At 33.3% G+C, this 18304-nt stretch overlaps 1 pseudogene across 1 annotated transcript; it reads left to right on the forward strand.

Moving 5' to 3' along the window:
- The first annotated feature begins 2762 nt into the window (after positions 1-2762).
- LOC143237130 (uncharacterized) lies at positions 2763-18046 on the forward strand (annotated as a pseudogene). The gene is made up of 3 exons (XR_013019877.1): positions 2763-3205; positions 11725-12998; positions 17347-18046. The product of XR_013019877.1 is annotated as an uncharacterized LOC143237130 (transcript).
- Positions 18047-18304: the final 258 nt, after the last annotated feature.

The following is an 18304-nucleotide window of genomic DNA, read 5'->3' on the forward strand; positions in this document are numbered from 1 at the left end:
CTATTTCTTAGTAATGAGCAACTCAAAAATCGGCGGTGAATGTTTTTTTAACAATCTGCCTTCCCTGTAAGCTATCTATCTCTTTTGAACTACGGACAACTAACGCGGGTCACTCTGGGTAGTTTTGTCCAAAATTCATCAAACAAATCTTCCTAAGAATATTTCATTTATGATTTTAAATTCGTCGTTCATTAAGAATGTGCTTAGAAGAGTTTTGATACTGTAAATAATAAACCTGAAGCTACACAGCAGGTTCTCTGCGCTGTACCCACCAAAGCGGACGAATCCATCATTTTAGCTATAAAAGTTCTCAAGTTTTTCGCTAAGTCTGTGTGTTCTCTTATGGGAAAGTCTCATCGGACTATCTGCTAGGCCCACCGAGGGGAATCGAACCGCTGATTTTATCTTCGTAAATCCGAAGACTTACCGCTGTACTAGCGTCGGGCCTTGCTGAGTCATCGAAAAAAAAAAAAAGAATAAGAAATGTGAATAGATTTGTTTAAAATAAAACAATCTAAACTAATTTACAGTTTGATCTGATCCAGAATCAGCGGAGTTTATCCGGAACTATAGGAACAAACATCATACATAACGTTTTGTTATGGATATTTTATCATTATGAGCGCTTTTTTATGGAACAGAAGTGGCTTAACTGCTTAACTTGTCAGGCTACGGATCATATGGTCAAAAGTTCGAGACGTAATGTCATCTTTTCGGGAACTGGCGCAATATAAATAATTACATCCAATCCTTTAGTTTGTTCAAAGATCCGATGTACAGGTTGTTTCAGTCGGAATCTGAAACCTAGGGTCGGTTATACTCGAAGAATGTATAAGATATAAACTTTACTTACGGGTAAGGCCCGACATGGCCAGGTGGGTTACGACGTGCGACTCGTAAGCTGAGGTTCGCGGGTTCGAATCCCCGTCGCACCAAACATGCTTGCCCTTTCAGCCATGTGGGTGTTATAATGTGACGGTTAATCCTACTATTCGTTGGTAAAAGAGTAGCTCAAGAGTTGGGCGTGGGTGGTTGTGACTAGCTGCCTTCCCTCTAGTCTTACACTGCTGAATTAGGGACGGTTAGCGCAGATAGCCCTCAAGCAACTTTGCGCGAAATTCAAAAACAAACAAACTTACGTGCACACAATGTGCTGTTCAATTTGAAAAAAAAATCCAATGTCGATTGCTTTCTTATAGTTTTATCAAATAAGTGACTTTGATACTAGTATTTATAAAGATCACTAATGTTTCGAGTCTATTATTTAATATTTCTGAAATGAAGTAAAAAACGTATACAGTTCTTATAGAAACAGTTTAAAGTAAATATTGGTGCATCAACCGCCATTAAAACCTGTTACGTATTTCTGTGTTTCCGCGAAGCTGTAACTATATTAAAAAAAACTTAAGAAATCACACGATAATAAATTTAAACTGTTCCACTACAGACTTCTTTTAAAGTATAAAGTTAACAAGTATAAATTCTTTCAATAATTCCAAATTTGAATCGTTCATTTTTTCACTTATAAACATGAATATTCCCCGACTTGTCAGCTGCGTTTTTCTTCGCTCGTTCCACAACGTGAATTTTCTTAACTTTTTCATTAAGATTAAATAAATAAATTCCTCGTTCGTGGTATGCGGAGAAGCCTAACATGGGAATGAAAGTTCATGTCTAACGATTTACATTTGAGAGCGTTATATATTATTGTCTTGTAATATATGAATTGAATATTTGAACGTAAGAATGCTCAGTTGAAATTTTCCGATTCTAACATACACAGATACAAAACACGTGTTTCTTGTTATGTATATTTTAAAGTTTTGTTTTTGTTTTTTTCCTATTTTTCTTATTGATTATGAAAGTATAGATATTTTCTAATAATAGTTTGACAATATCGATACATATATCGATTATATTTTTTACAGATATATCGCATATAGCTAAGTCTTGTTTTCAATAAGTTATGATTAGTTTATAATAGTGTACGTAAAACTTAAGCCTACATTGGGATAAGAACGGAATTTGTATTTCGATAAACAATCGCAAAACTGGCCTGTGAAGTTGTTTTAAAAAACAGGAAGATTTTTGTATTTGCTATCCTAATTTCTGATATAAATATTTCCCAAAACTAATCAATATATTAAAACCATAAAATGTTAATGGAAAACGTTAAATAAACATACACAAACAAAGCTCACAATAAACAGATGTGTGTACAAATGTGTAACTTTCATTTTCATTCTTGTTGTATTTTTTGTTCCAGAAAGGAAACTCACAATGGAGTGTGTGAAGTCCTTCTATGGTCCAACCAGCCGCTCCTGGTGCTTGAAACACTAAAGAGTTACATATGAAGTCCAGATATCCGTCTTCGTGTGTTCACTAAATCTTCTCTAGAGAATTAGCATCATCCTTATTATAGGACCAATCCTAATAAAGCCAACAATGTGAAGGACGACTGATTAAACAGCCCATTGTTAGTCCACTCATCTACTTCACTTCTTTCCTTGTCGGGATTCAGACCTGAGGAAGGGGGAAAGTACAATCAGATCCCTTATTAATGTGTTATGTTTCCTTCTTAGCATTTTAATGTGTAGTCTATGTGTATTAAATGGTTTAATGTTTCATTTGTTCTGATGTTTTTTTAGCTGTTGTGTTATGTATTCAACATAAAATGTGTCTCCAAGAAAACGAACCTTACTCATCTGCTGGCATCAACCGGACTGTTTATTGGAACCCCGCGCGAGGTCCTTTGACCCCGCCGCGCTTTCTATGACAACCTAGAGGGCAAGCACCACAAAGGTGGCGCGTGCATCTACAGTGGTTCCATTCAGAAAACAACTTCGAGTGTAAGCCTGCCTCCTAATGTAACCTCGCGTGGTGTCGTTTGTGTTTTACCTGCAATGATTGGCGCGTGACATAAGCACTCTCAATTGGTGGCCACGTTCGGTGCTGAAGACGACCTATATATACATGAGCGACAGGTATCAGCCAATGAAGCCAAGTGATCTCGGAAGACGGTCGAGTTTTTCTGTCTTGCACGAGCGAGGCTGCTCTCGCCACTCACACAAGAAGCGATCTATTTACATAGTTATTTAAACCGACTCTTCGACCCATGTTAAGCGACACATCGACCTTACCCTCGGTTTCTTTACGTTCCAGGTTTCCCGCTTCTTATGTTCCTGGGATGGCGGACTTCCAAGACGTGAGTATAACTTATTACTCACTAAATCAATAAACGATATTAATAGGTGATATATTAGTTTGATTCTATCATCCACATTTAAGTATGTTTTAGTGAAAAAATAAGTATTTCTTAACTTTATTCTTTTATATATATATATTATAGTACAGAGTAAATATGTTATTTCCTTGATATTTTACTCAAATTCGGTATTATTTACCGCGCCACCTAACGGAACCTGTTAAAACCAGTGTCACAAATTGCATTAAATTTTGAGGGAAACGAACAGTCTTTGGATATTTTTCTAAATACTAAACATCTTTAACCAATGAGAAAAAATTGTACACGAGACTGTTTATTCTTCAGAATATTCACAATAAATCGTTTCAAGAAACTACAAAACATTTAATTAAAACTAGAAGTGTATGTTTCATAACCTCATAAAACTGTTCACTGTATTTTTATTCGTAATTATGCTTCACAATATTTTTAACTCTCTATGTACTAACGTCTCTTTTGTTTTACGTAGAAACTATGCAACAATGTTTCACCTGTCCGTTTCTTACCGTCTCTGTTGTTCTACGTACAAACCATGCCACAATGTTTCACATGTCCATGTATTAAAGTCTCTGTTGTTCTATGTACAAACTATGCCACAATGTTTCAACTGCCCATGTAGTAACGTGTCTGGTGTTCTACACGGAAACAATGCCACAATGTTTCACTTGCCCATGTATTAATGTAGCTGCTGTTCTACATACAAGCTATGCCACAATGTTTCACCTGTCCTTTTATTACCGTCTCTGTTGTTCTACGCACAAACTATGCCACAATGTTTTACCTATCCATATAGTAACGTCTCTGTTGTTCTACATACAAAAAATACCACAAATGTTTTACCAGTCCATGTAGTATTATCTCTGTTGTTCTACGTACAAGCTATGCCACAACGTTTTACCTGTCCATGTAGTAATGTCTTTGTTGTTCTACCTACACTACGCCACAATGTTTCACCTGTCTGTGTAGTAATGTCTCTGTTGTTCTACATATCAACTATGTCACAATGTTTGACTTGTCCAAAAAATAACGTCTCTGCTGTTCTACGTACAAACTATGCCATAATCTTTCACCTGTCCATTTTACTACCATCTTTGTTGTTTTACGTACAAACTATGCCATAAAGTTTCACCTGTCCATTTTACTACCATCTTTGTTGTTCTACGTACAAACTATGCCATAAAGTTTCACATGTCCATTTTACTACCATCTTTGTTGTTCTACGTACAAACTATGCCCTGTTTTACCTGTCCACAGTAACGTCTCTATCATTCTACGTACAAGCTATGTCACAATGCTTCACGTGTCCATGTACTAACGTCTCTGTTGTTCTACGGACAAACTATGCAACAATGTTTCACCTGTCCATGTAGTAACGTCTCTATTGTTCTATGTACAAACTACGTAACAATGTTTCACCCGTCCATGTAGTAATGTCTCTGCTGTTCTACATACAAACTATGCAATAATGTTTCACCTGTCCATGCAGTAACATCTTTGTTGTTCTACGTACAAACTATGCCACAAAGTTTCTTTTTACGATGTAGTAACGTCCCTGTTTTCTACATACAAACTAGGCCACAATATATCACCTCTCTATATGGTAACGTCTCTGCTTTCTACATACAAACAATACCACAAATGTTTTACCTGTCCATGTAGTAATGTCTCTATTGTTCTATGTACAAACTATGCCACAATGTTTCACCTGTCCTTTTATTACCGTCTCTGTTGTTATACGTATAAACTATGCCACAATGTTTCACCTGTCCTTTTATTACCGTCTCTGTTGTTATACGTACAAACTATGCCACAATGTTTCACCTTTCCTTTTATTACCGTCTCTGTTGTTATACGTATAAACTATGCCACAATGTTTCACCTGTCCTTTTATTACCGTCTTTGTTGTTATACGTACAAACTATGCCACAATGTTTCACCTTTCCTTTTATTACCGTCTCTGTTGTTATGCGTACAAACTATGCCACAATGTTTCACCTGTCCTTTTATACCGTCTCTGTTGTTATACGTACAAACTATGCCACAATGTTTCACATGTCCTTTTATTACCGTCTCTGTTGTTATACGTACAAACTATGCCACAATGTTTCACTTGTCCATATAGTAACGTCTCTGTTGTTCTGCGTCCAATCTCTCTCACAGTGTTTCACCTCTCCATGTAACAACCTCTCTGTTGTTCTACGTCTATAAGTATTCCACAGTGTTTCACCTGTCTATGTAGTAACGTTTGTTCTCTACGAATTGCATTCTTGTTCATTTAAATTATAGAAGTTAAGTGCTTAGTTTTTTTTCTATATTGTTATTTTGTGACGTCGTTAATAATAAAACTTCAGAATATTATGTGTTTTTCGGCTTGTTCACCTCTTTAACAGAATTGGTAATACATACAAATGTATCATTACGAATAACTAGACTAGAGATCTTCAACTAACCCAAATAATAAATTACCCTTATTGTCATCAGCTTGGAATTAGGAAGAACACCGCTATTCTGAAATGTGCAATCATCGACTTAGTTAGTTAGTTATCACCATTAGATTCCATCAAGGAACATGGGGCCGCAATCGCTTGCGGATTCTTCAATAGGTATTTAAGTGAATAGGTTGTTAGCCCACTGCACCGAGCCGTCCCTAATTTAGTAGTGTAAGACTAGAGGGAAGGCAGCTAGTCATCACCACCCACCGCCAACTCTTGGGCTACTCTTTTAACCAACGAATAGTGGGATTGACCGTCACATTATAACGCCCCCATGGCTGGGAGGGCGAGCATGTTTGGCGCGACGCGGGCGCGAACCCGCAACCCTCGAATTACGAGTCGCACGCCTTACGCGCTTGGCCATGAAGGCCATAATCATAGACTTACTGAGACATAATTTTTTTGAATGAAGAAAGGATAGACTATGCTAAACCTCTCTAGCGGTCAGTAGTTGTCATTAAAAGATGCCAATAAGTAAGTTTGATGAAAAATAATTATTATCAGCGACCCTAAGTAACACCAGTATTTCACATGAACAAAGATACCAATAATTAGTTTACTGGATACATGATACTACATACATCGCATTATATACATAAAACTATATATATCATACTGTATACATAATACTATATATGTGATATTGTATACATGATACTGTACACATCATGCTAAATACATCATGCTATGCACGTGGTAATGTATACATGATACTATATAAGTGATATTAAATACATGATACTATATAAGTGATATTAAATACATGATACTATATAAGTGATATTAAATACATGATACTATATACCTTATACTGTATACATGATACTATATGCATTTTACTGTTTACATCACACTTTATATATATGATATTATACAAATCATACTATACACATCATGCTGCATACATGATACTGTATACATCATACTGCATACATGATACTGTATACATCATACTGCATACATGATACTGTATACATCATACTGCATACATGATATTATATGTATCATGATAGATACATTATATTGTGTACATGATACTACATACATCATATTGTATACATCGTTGCTTTATACATCATACCGGATATATCATACTATATACATGATGTTTGTATACATCATACTGTATATATGTAACTTTATACATTACACTATATACATGATACTGTATACATAATACTATGTGCATGATGCTATACACATCATATGATGTAAATCATACTATTTACAACATACTATATACGTGGTTGCTGTATACATCTTACTGTATAAATGATACTATATACACGATACAGTATACATAATACTATATGCTTGATACTGTATGCTTCATACTATATACATGACACTGTATACATAACACTATATACAAGATGCTGTATACACCATGCTGTACACATGATGCTATACTCATCATACTGTATACATAGTAGATACATACTATATACATCATACTATATATATGATACTGTACACGTGATTCTGTACAGATCATACTATACACAAGGTACTATGTACATCATACTATATATTATGTACGTTTCATGACACTATATACATCACACTACATACATGATACCATATACATCACACTATACACATGATACTATATACACGTTGCTGTATACAACATACAATTTATGTCACACTATACAGTTGATGCTGTATACATGATACTATATACATCATAGTATATATGTGATATTGTATACATCATACTATATACACGACACTATATTCATCATACTATATATATGGTACTGTATACATGATACTATGCAAATCACTCTATACACATGATACTCTACACATGAAATTATATACATTACGCTATATACATCATAGTGTATACATGGTATTGTATTCATGATAGTACGCACATCATACTATATACACGATACTGTATGCATGACACTATATACATTACACTATGTACACCACACTATATTTATGATACTGTATATATCATGTTGTATACATTATACTCTGCACATCATATTATCTACGTTGATGCTGTGCGCATGTCACTGTACACATACACATTTTTGTATGTACATCATACTATATACATGGTAATGTAAACATGATACTATATACGATCAAACAGTATACGTCATGCGTCATGCTATATACATTATGGGTTTACATTGTACTACATACATGATATTATATAAATCATACTAAATACATCATGCTGCATACATCATATTATATGTATCACACTATATATATCATACTATAAATATGATATTATGTATATAATATTATATAGAGGATACTGTATACATGATGCTGATACACATCATACTACATACACGTTACAGTGCACATAATACTATGTACATGATATTGTATACATAATACTGTATAAATGATACTACATACATGATGCTGTATACATCATACCGTATACATAATACTATATACTTGATACTGTATACTTCATACTATATACATGATACTATATATGTGATACTGTATGCATATTATTCTATACATCATACTGTGTGCATGGCATAGTATACATAATAAATGTGATAGTGTATTCATCATACATGATACTATAGTATCATGTTCAAATACAGTTTAAATACAGTATTTATAGAACATGAACACGATGTTTAAATAATACAGTACTTCTAGGCCAAGAACAAGATGTTTAAATACAGTAATTATAAGCAAAAACAAGATGTTTAAATGCAGTATGAGTACAAGAATAGACTCGATACATGAAACTATATACTTGGTGTTGAAAACATGATATTGTATACATCATACTGTATAGATGGTGTATATACGTGATACTATATAGATCATGGTATATACATGGTACTGTATATATGATAGTACATACATATTACATACATGATACTATGTACATCATACTATATACATGATACTGTATACATGACACTATATACATGATGGTGTCTACATCATACTGTATACATGGTATACATAGATGACACTATATACATCATACTATATGTATGGTACTGTTTACATGATACCATACACGTGACACTGTATGTATGAAACTGTATACATGATACTGTATACATTATACGGTTTACATCATAATATATATATGATATTATATAAATCATACTATACACATCATGCTGCATACATGATACTATATAGATCACATTATATTCATCATTCTATATAGATCATATTATTTACATCATTCTATATGCTTCATACTATTTACATGACTCTGTATACATGATACTACATATATAATAGTATATAAATGATACTGTATACATGCTGTACATACATGATACTATATACATCATACTATATACATGGTACTGTATATATGATATTATATACATGATATTACATACATCATACTACATGCATGACACTCTATACATTTTTAAACACAGTGCCACTAGACCATGATCAAGATGTTTAAACATCGTGTTCATGTTCTTTTAGTACTGCATTTAAACATCTTGATCATGGTCTAATTGCACTGTGTTTAAAAATGTATAGAGTGTCATGCATGTAGTATGATGTATGTAATATCATGTATATAATATCATATATACAGTACCATGTATATAGACTTACAGACCAAGAACAAGATGTTTAAATACAGTACTTATACACAAAGAACAAGATGTTTAAATACAGTAGTTATAGAACATGAATACGATGTTTAAATACAGTAGTTATAGAAAATGAATACGATGTTTAAATACAGTACTTATACACAAAGAACAAGATGTTTAAATACAGTAGTTATAGAACATGAATACGATGTTTAAATACAGTACTTTTAGATCAAGAAAAAGATGTTTAAATACAGTAATTATAAGCAAAAACAAGATGTTTAAATGCAGTAGTTATGGAACATGAATACGATGTTTAAATACAGTATTTATAGACCAATGTTTAAATAGAGTATTTATAGACCAATGTTTAAATACAGTAGTTATAGAACATGAATATGCTGTTTAAATACAGTAGTCATGGAACATCAAATACGAGAGATGTTTAAATATATTACTTATCCCTACACCAGGAACAAGATCTTTTAAACACAGTAGTTATAGAACATGAATACCATGTTTAAATGGGGACAGTAGATTATAGACCAAGAACAAGATGTTTAAATACAGTAGTTATAGAAAATGAATACGATGTTTAAATACAGTACTTACAGACCAAGAACAAGATATTTAAATACAGTTGTTTTAGAATACGAATACGATGTTTAAACACAGTAATTATAGACCAAAAACAAGATGTTTGAATACAGTAATTATAGACAAAGAACAAGATGTTTAAACATAGTATTTATAGACCAAGAACAAGATGTTTAGATACAATAATTATAGGCAATGAATAAGATGTTTAAATACAGTAGTTATAAACCAAGAATAGGATGTTTAAATACAGTAATTATAGACAATGAATAAGATGTTTAAATACAGTAGTTATAAAACATGAATACGATTTAAATACAGTACTTATAGACCAAGAACAAGATTTTTAAATACAGTAGTTATGGAACATGAATACGATGTTTAAATACAGTACTTATACACCACGAATAAGATGTTTAAATAGAGTACTTATAGGCCAAGAACAAGATATTTAAATATAGTAATAATAGACAATGAATAAGATGTTTAAATACAGTAGTTATGGACCAAAAATACGATATTTAAATACAGTACTTATAGTCCAACAAGATTAAATACAGTGCTTATAGACAAAAAACAAGATGTTTAGATACAGTAATTATAGGCAATGAATACGATGTTTAAATACAGTACTTATAGTCCAAGAACAAGATGTTAAAATACGGTAATTATAGACCAAGAACAAGATGTTTAAATACAGGACTTATAGATCAAGAACAAGATGTTTAAATACACTAGTTATAGACCAAGAATATGATGTTTAAATACAGTGCTTATAGACCAAGAATTCGATGTTTAAATGCTGTTCTAACGAGTAAGTCACGTCACATCTCTTACATCTTACAACTTACTCTAGCCTAATACTGAAATATTTTGGTATTGTTTAAAATGTCATTTGTTATTTGCTCGAAACCTAAGATTTGACCACACCCCATACTCTTTACAACGGCCCTAATGAACAGTTATAAGTCGCGATCAAAATGAGAAGAACGCCCCACATCATCTGCCAATCAATTGTCCCAGTCCTATAAAACTTCTCTTCTATCCGACCACACCGAAAATTTACACTCACCTGCTATGACTTCAGTTAGAGCCACGCCTATTTCTTTCTTTCCCTGAAGACGCGCTAGAAAGCACGTCGTGAGTCTGAACACAGAATATCCGTTTTTGACGTAGGTAAGACCAAGTTGTTCCACTGTGTTAAGTACGTACCTGTGAGATGAGGTTAAAGAGATCCCGTAGATCTTTTATCTGAGAGCATGGTTATCGTTTGTTTTATTTAATTCGTGTAAAGCTACATAATGGCCAACTACTATGGCCATCTTCAATTTGAACTTCTAGATTAGAGGGTGGGAAACCGTTTTTGAGCAGTCCGCCAACTCTTGGGTTACTCTTATCTGAACGAATAGTGAAATGTGACTGCCTATCTTTCCATTCACTCACGACCGTAAAATGCGCAGCGAGGTTAAACGGCAACCTTAAACCCCATGATTTACAGTCCGAAACACTCTAACCACTCAGCCACACCAGGCCATAATTGTCTGGGAACCTTTGGTTTAAACAATGAAGTTAGGGTCCAGAATGTTATTATTTATAAAACTTGATTAATTTTAAGCTTTTGTTTCATTTGATCACACGGTTCTTATCAGATTTATTTTCCACAGATGTCTCCATATCTCAACTCAACTGCTTCATTTAGAGTGATTTTTTAAGGTTTACTTGACTTGAACTACGTGAAAAATCCAGACACACAGAGAAAACATTTTACTTCGTCATTGTTCCATGTGATTTTTTTATCTCACGTTTAACAGAGGTGTTTTTTTTCCAGATGTGGCAAGATATCGAGAGTGTGTTAATAGGAGACATGACCAGCGGAACTCACGGTGATTACCGGTCGTTTCCTTCTTCTTCTGCCGTCAATACGCTCACTCAAGCCGGGTTCACGGAAACGTCTCGCCTTCAGTATCAGCAGCCACATCTATCGACATCGTCAGTCACTATTCGCTGTCCAACATCGGGACAGCACTCAGACGTCCACGTTGTGGAAGACGCTCGTTTCGAAAGGAATCTAGGTTTAAGGTTAGAAGGAGTTAATCAGTTTTACTTTGATGATCCTCCTGGAATAGGTTCCAACGTGAAATGTGAGATTAATTCAACGGCATCATTTCCCGATCCCAGTAGTGGAGAACCCCATTACTTCTACAACTATAACCCCCTATGGTCAGAGGTATGTGCCAGTCACTTCCGAGGTCAAAACTGAAAATTGCTATTACCCAAACAATACAGGCACGGACTGTTTTACTGGACATTGGACATCTTACAGCTGCAGGTTGCCGAGTTATCAGGTCTCGCCTCCTGTCACTCCAGATGATCTCGCACCTAGATACCATTACCAGAGCGAAACTTGTAGAGGATTTCAGCCAGAGATGAGAAAAATGCAAACTGGACAATTACATTCTCGTTGTCCCACCAGCGTGCTCCCAAATCCAAGTCATACCAGGATGGTGACGCCACCCACCTCTCCTCGTCTAGCCGGGTTTCTGGCTACTGGCAACGTCCAAACCTCTCCTTCTAAGCCTAGGCGGGGCCGTCGATCGAAAGGCCCCAAGAAAGTGACTGTTCACACTTGTTCGTATGCAGGGTGTACAAAAACTTATTCTAAAAGCTCTCACCTGAAGGCTCATCACCGGACCCACACCGGCGAGAAGCCTTATCAGTGTACGTGGAAAGGTTGTGGTTGGAAGTTTGCACGTTCCGACGAACTGACCAGACACTACCGGAAACACACCGGCGACAGGCCTTTCCAGTGTCGCCTGTGTGAACGTGCTTTCTCTAGGTCCGACCATCTGTCGCTTCACATGAAGAGACATGCAGATATTATATAATCTGGCGGTCAGTTGTAAAGACGGTGCCGGACACTCATGGACAGACCTCTCCAAGCCAACGTACTGGCAGCGCTAAAGTATTCTAGTCATAGACGGTTTATTTGCCATCACATCACATCTTACCCCTAAATGTTCCAGCAGTTTCGTGAATCTTTTTGCAATTACCACGTTTCCTCGACAACAATGTCCATCTAGTCCAGCAAAACAGTCGTTGAAGGTAAAGAAATTTCGATTTTGTTTAAATTTGTGTTTCAGAAAATCTTTAATAGTGTCAACAAATTTTCGGTTTCTAGTGGTTTGGTAGTTAACACATTAAAAAAGAAAAAAAAAACGTTTATTTCTCTTACCGACTTCAAAACCACATTCAACTGCTATATTAATGTATAGATGTCGCCCTTAGACAGTACAGAATATTTAAGCTTACTATATATCTGTTATATCTAAAATCAATACAAATCGCCTTATCTTCTTAAGCCGAACTCAGCATGCTTCAGAACACACTTTCTGTTGTGAAATACAATACTAATAAGTTGTTTTTCACTAGAGATTGTCTTCTTGTGAGAGAACACATATGTGGAACTAATATGTTTTCTTCTGAAATTTAAGACATTCTTACAGATATAGAAACATGTGAAATCCAGAATAACGTTTTGACTTCAAGAATCTTAAATGGAACGCGTCTATATCAAGGAGAACAATACTAAATATTAATCATACCAGTAAATAATGTGTATCACATAGGTAAATAGTGTGTAAAAATCAGTAAATATGTATTATATCAGAAAACAATATGTATCATACCAATAAATAATGTGTATCACATAGGTAAATAGTGTGTAAAAATCAGTAAATATGTATTATATCAGAAAACAATACGTATCATACCAGTAAATAATGTGTATCACATAGGTAAATAGTGTGTAAAAATCAGTAAATATGTATTATATCAGAAAACAATATGTATCATACCAGTAAATAATGTATCACATAGGTAAATAGTGTGTAAAAATCAGTAAGTATGTAATATATCAGAAAACAATACGTATCATACCAGTAAATAATGTGTATCACATAGGTAAATAGTGTGTAAAAATCAGTAAATATGTATTATATCAGAAAACAATACGTATCATACCAGTAAATAATGTGTATCACATAGGTAAATAGTGTGTAAAAATCAGTAAATATGTATTATATCAGAAAACAATACGTATCATACCAGTAAATAATGTATCACATAGGTAAATAGTGTGTAAAAATCAGTAAATATGTATTATATCAGAAAACAATATGTATCATACCAGTAAATAATGTATCACATAGGTAAATAGTGTGTAAAAATCAGTAAATATGTCTTATATCAGTAAACAATATGTATCATTCCAATAAATGATATGTATTATATCAGTAAATATGTATCACATTAGTAAATATGTATCGTATCAGTAAATAATATGTATCATACCAGTAATTAATATTTATCGTATCAGTAAATATGTATCATATCAGTAACTAAGATGTCTCATATGAATAAATATCTATGATATCACTAAATAATACTTGTCATATCAATAAATATTTATGGGTCTCCCACTAGTACAGCGGTATGTCTACGGATTTACAACGCTACGATAAGGGGTTTGATTCCCCTTGGTGGACTGAGCAGATAGCCCAAAGTGGCTTTGCTAAATGACAAAACACACAAATATGTATGATATCAGTAAATATATATCATATCAGTAGATAATGTATATCACATCAGTAAATAATATCTATCATATCAGTAAGGAATATGTATAATACCTGTAAATATATATCATATCAGTAAATAATATGTATCGTATGAGTAAATAATATGTGTCATATCAGTGAATAACATGTATCACGTCAGTAAATTTGTATGATACCAGTAAATATGTATCATATCAGTAAATAATATGTACCATATCAACAAATATGTATCACATTAGTATGTATCATTCCAGCAAATATTATCTATTATACCGGTAAATAATATGTAAGACATCAGCAAATAATATGTATCATATCAGTAAATATGTATCAAATCCGTAAATAATGTGTATGATACCAGTAAATATGTATCATATTAGTAAATAAGATGTATCACATCAGTTAATAACATATTTCAAATTCTATGTGTCTCATAAGATTTTTCTCAAATTTCACAACATTAATCAGTATGTCTCTGCTGCAATCATTGTAATAAAGTTGTAAGAACAGTGCCATTGTGACAATTGATATAAAACTACTGAAACCATTGTGTCACTATTATAACTGATATAAAACTTTTGAAACCATTGTGTCACTATTGTAACTGTTATAAAACTACTGAAATTATGTGTCACTATTGTAACTGATATTAAACTACTGAAACCATTGTGTCACTATTGTAACTGATTTAAAACTACTGTCAAGCGGATATAAAACTTCTGAAACCATTGTGTCACTATTGTAACTTATATAAAACTACTGAAACCATTGTGTCACTATTATAACTGATATAAAACTACTGAAACCATGTGTCACTATTATAACTGATATAAAACTACTGAAACCATTGTGTCACTATTGTAACTGATATAAAACTACTGAAACCATGTGTCACTATTATAAGTGATATAAAACTGCTGAAACTATTGTGTCACTATTGTAACTGATTTAAAACTACTAAAACCATTGTTTCACTATTGTAACTGATATAAAACTTCTGAAACCACTATGCCAATGGAATTAATACATCACTAATTGTGGCACTATATGAAAATTGTTGTACTCATGCCACTACATTCTATTGTAGCTATTGTGTCACCACTCTAACCACTGTAGCGATATTGTAATCTTGTAGCTAAGTCTAGGTTGAGCTAGTAGAATATCAGTATCTAGATAGTTTAATGGTGAGTTTTATCTTGTTAGCTAAGCCGAGGTTGAGCTAGTTGAATATTAGCATCTGGATAGTTTTTTAATAAATGTTCTTTAGTTACCTAAACCGAAATTGAAAGAAGAAAGGGATTACGTGACAGCACGAGCTAGCTAACCATACATATATCAGTGATCTAAGTTCAGCGTTTTGTTTCACCATGTGCTGAGGCTAAGAAACGTCATTGGTTTTCTGTTGTTAGGAAAACTTCTACATTTTTAGTTTTATTTTTGGTTAGGGCAGTAAATAGAGTATTTATGTCATACGACGTAACTCTTTGTTTTGGTTATTATTCTTAATTCGTTACGTAATATTGTAATATTAACTACACGTCTTTATTTCTATGAGATTTTCTCAAGAATTACAATTTTATACTGGGATACAACAATTATGCGACATTTTCCTCCTAGAAAATACAATATATTAGGATACAATAATTACGTGACATTTTTCTCTGAGAAATTACAGCTTTATACAACAATTACATGACATCTTTTTCTGAGGAATTACAACTTTATACTAGGATACAACAATGACGTGACATCTTTCTCTGAGGAATTAGAACATTATACTAGAATAGAGCAGTTACGTGACATCTTTCTCTGAGGAATAAGAACTTTATATTGTGATTCAGTTAATCCTATTACTAATAGGCTTAAATACCTTTGATTAATTTTAAATGTACACTGTGTTACTAATAGGCCTAGATACCTTTGATTAATCTTAAATATACACTCTGTTACTAATAGCCCTAGATACCTTTGATTAATTTTAAATATACACTCTTCCTTTATAAATACACGTGAACTTATACGCTTAAGAATTTATATTTTAACCAATCATGAAGATGAAACCCAGGTGTTTTATGGATAATTTTCAGACGTTCCGAAACGTTCTGCTAATACACTTTCAAGTATGATTACTGTTTTAAACTTAACAACACAACGTAATGTGATTTCAGGCTATAAGCTATAAACACACTGTTATTTATGTTTTAGTCTTTTAGTTAACTAGCTTCTATTACTAAAGACAGATGTTTGAATCGGGATGTTATTTGACGATTAACATTACTTAGGCAACATAGGCATATTTTCAAAATTCAAAATGACGGATCTTCCAAACCAAGATGGATGTGTGATAAGGTAGGTCTTCAAAAATATAATAGGCACATGATAAAGTTAGACTTCAAACAAAAAGTGGGTAAAAAGTAAGGTTAGACTTGAAAGATGGGTAAATGGTAATATAAGGTTTTAAACAGAAATGGGTAAATGGTAAAGTTAGGCTTAGAGCAGAAATGGGTAAATGGCAATGTGGATCTACCCAAATACAATCAGTATTTCTTTTCTGGCGATACGTATACATTTTTTCGTCTCATATTTGAGCCCAAGACCTTAGATATACTAACTGATAAATTATATTGGTGGATTTCTAAACGATTGTTGAAATAAAGAATATTCCATAATTATAACGTACCTGAATAATTAACACGGTACAAACAAAACAGACGAAAATAGGGCTTTCGATAAACGTTGCTGGTCTTACGTAACAATTATTTGTTATATTTGACAATACTGTGTGAACACATTGTTAGTTTAAAACACATTAATATGTTTCTCTTTTCTATCAGGTTTGTGAAGACAGGTGGTTTGAAACGGCAGTGATGACCCCTCCCCCCAATCTCTACACACAGATAGTATAGAATAATACTGGAAGAAATTACAAGTTTTCTTCGTCATTGGATATTTTACGTATTCCGTTTTTTTAATGGAACCAACTTCAGATTCAGCGATGCGGTATTACATCTGAGTGTTATTTAAATATTTTTTACTGTAAAAAGCACGTTCTAATACGATTTAAGTTTATAAAACTTTAAGAATGAGCCAACTTTTCTTTAAGTTTTATACTGAAATCAGTCACTGAGTGTTCGCGTGAACCGACTGATTTAAAACTATGAATTTTAAACGCGGTATCAATTTAAAACAATATACTGATTTAAAACGAAGTTTCTTGGAAACTACAGTAAGTTAAATACCAACATTTTAATGTTGTTTATATTTATGTTATAGCCATGCATCTGACGTTCTAATCTTGTATAAACTTTTCTCCAGGATATAAATTGAAATTATTTTCAACAGGAGACGGTGGAAGAACTTGTAACAAGTAAAAAATTAGTTTACTTATAAATATCTATTTTGTTACTCTGTCATTGGTTTCGTTTATTAATGTCAATCTGTCCCTACGTACTAGGATATATGTGTATGTAATGTACAGACTTTTTTGTTTGTAAACACAATCGTTAATAAAATGTATTCATTTACAGCAGATAATATGAGAGAAATTCTGCTTTTAAAAAAGCTTCATAGGGAACTATGCTTGTTTATGTACACTATTTTCAGTCTACATTACATGTTATATCAGTATAAACTTCTAATTGTAAACCATCTGCCACCTAGAAGCTTTCTTTGTCTCCTTGAACCGAGAAACGTCAGTAACTATTACTTCTATAACGCGCCCACAACTGAAAGAGCAGATTGTGTTCGACGGCATCGCCATCGAACCTTGTATCTTTCGACATACATAGCTGA

This window comes from Tachypleus tridentatus, chromosome 2 (assembly GCF_004210375.1).
Source record: "Tachypleus tridentatus isolate NWPU-2018 chromosome 2, ASM421037v1, whole genome shotgun sequence".
NCBI lineage: Eukaryota > Metazoa > Arthropoda > Merostomata > Xiphosura > Limulidae > Tachypleus > Tachypleus tridentatus.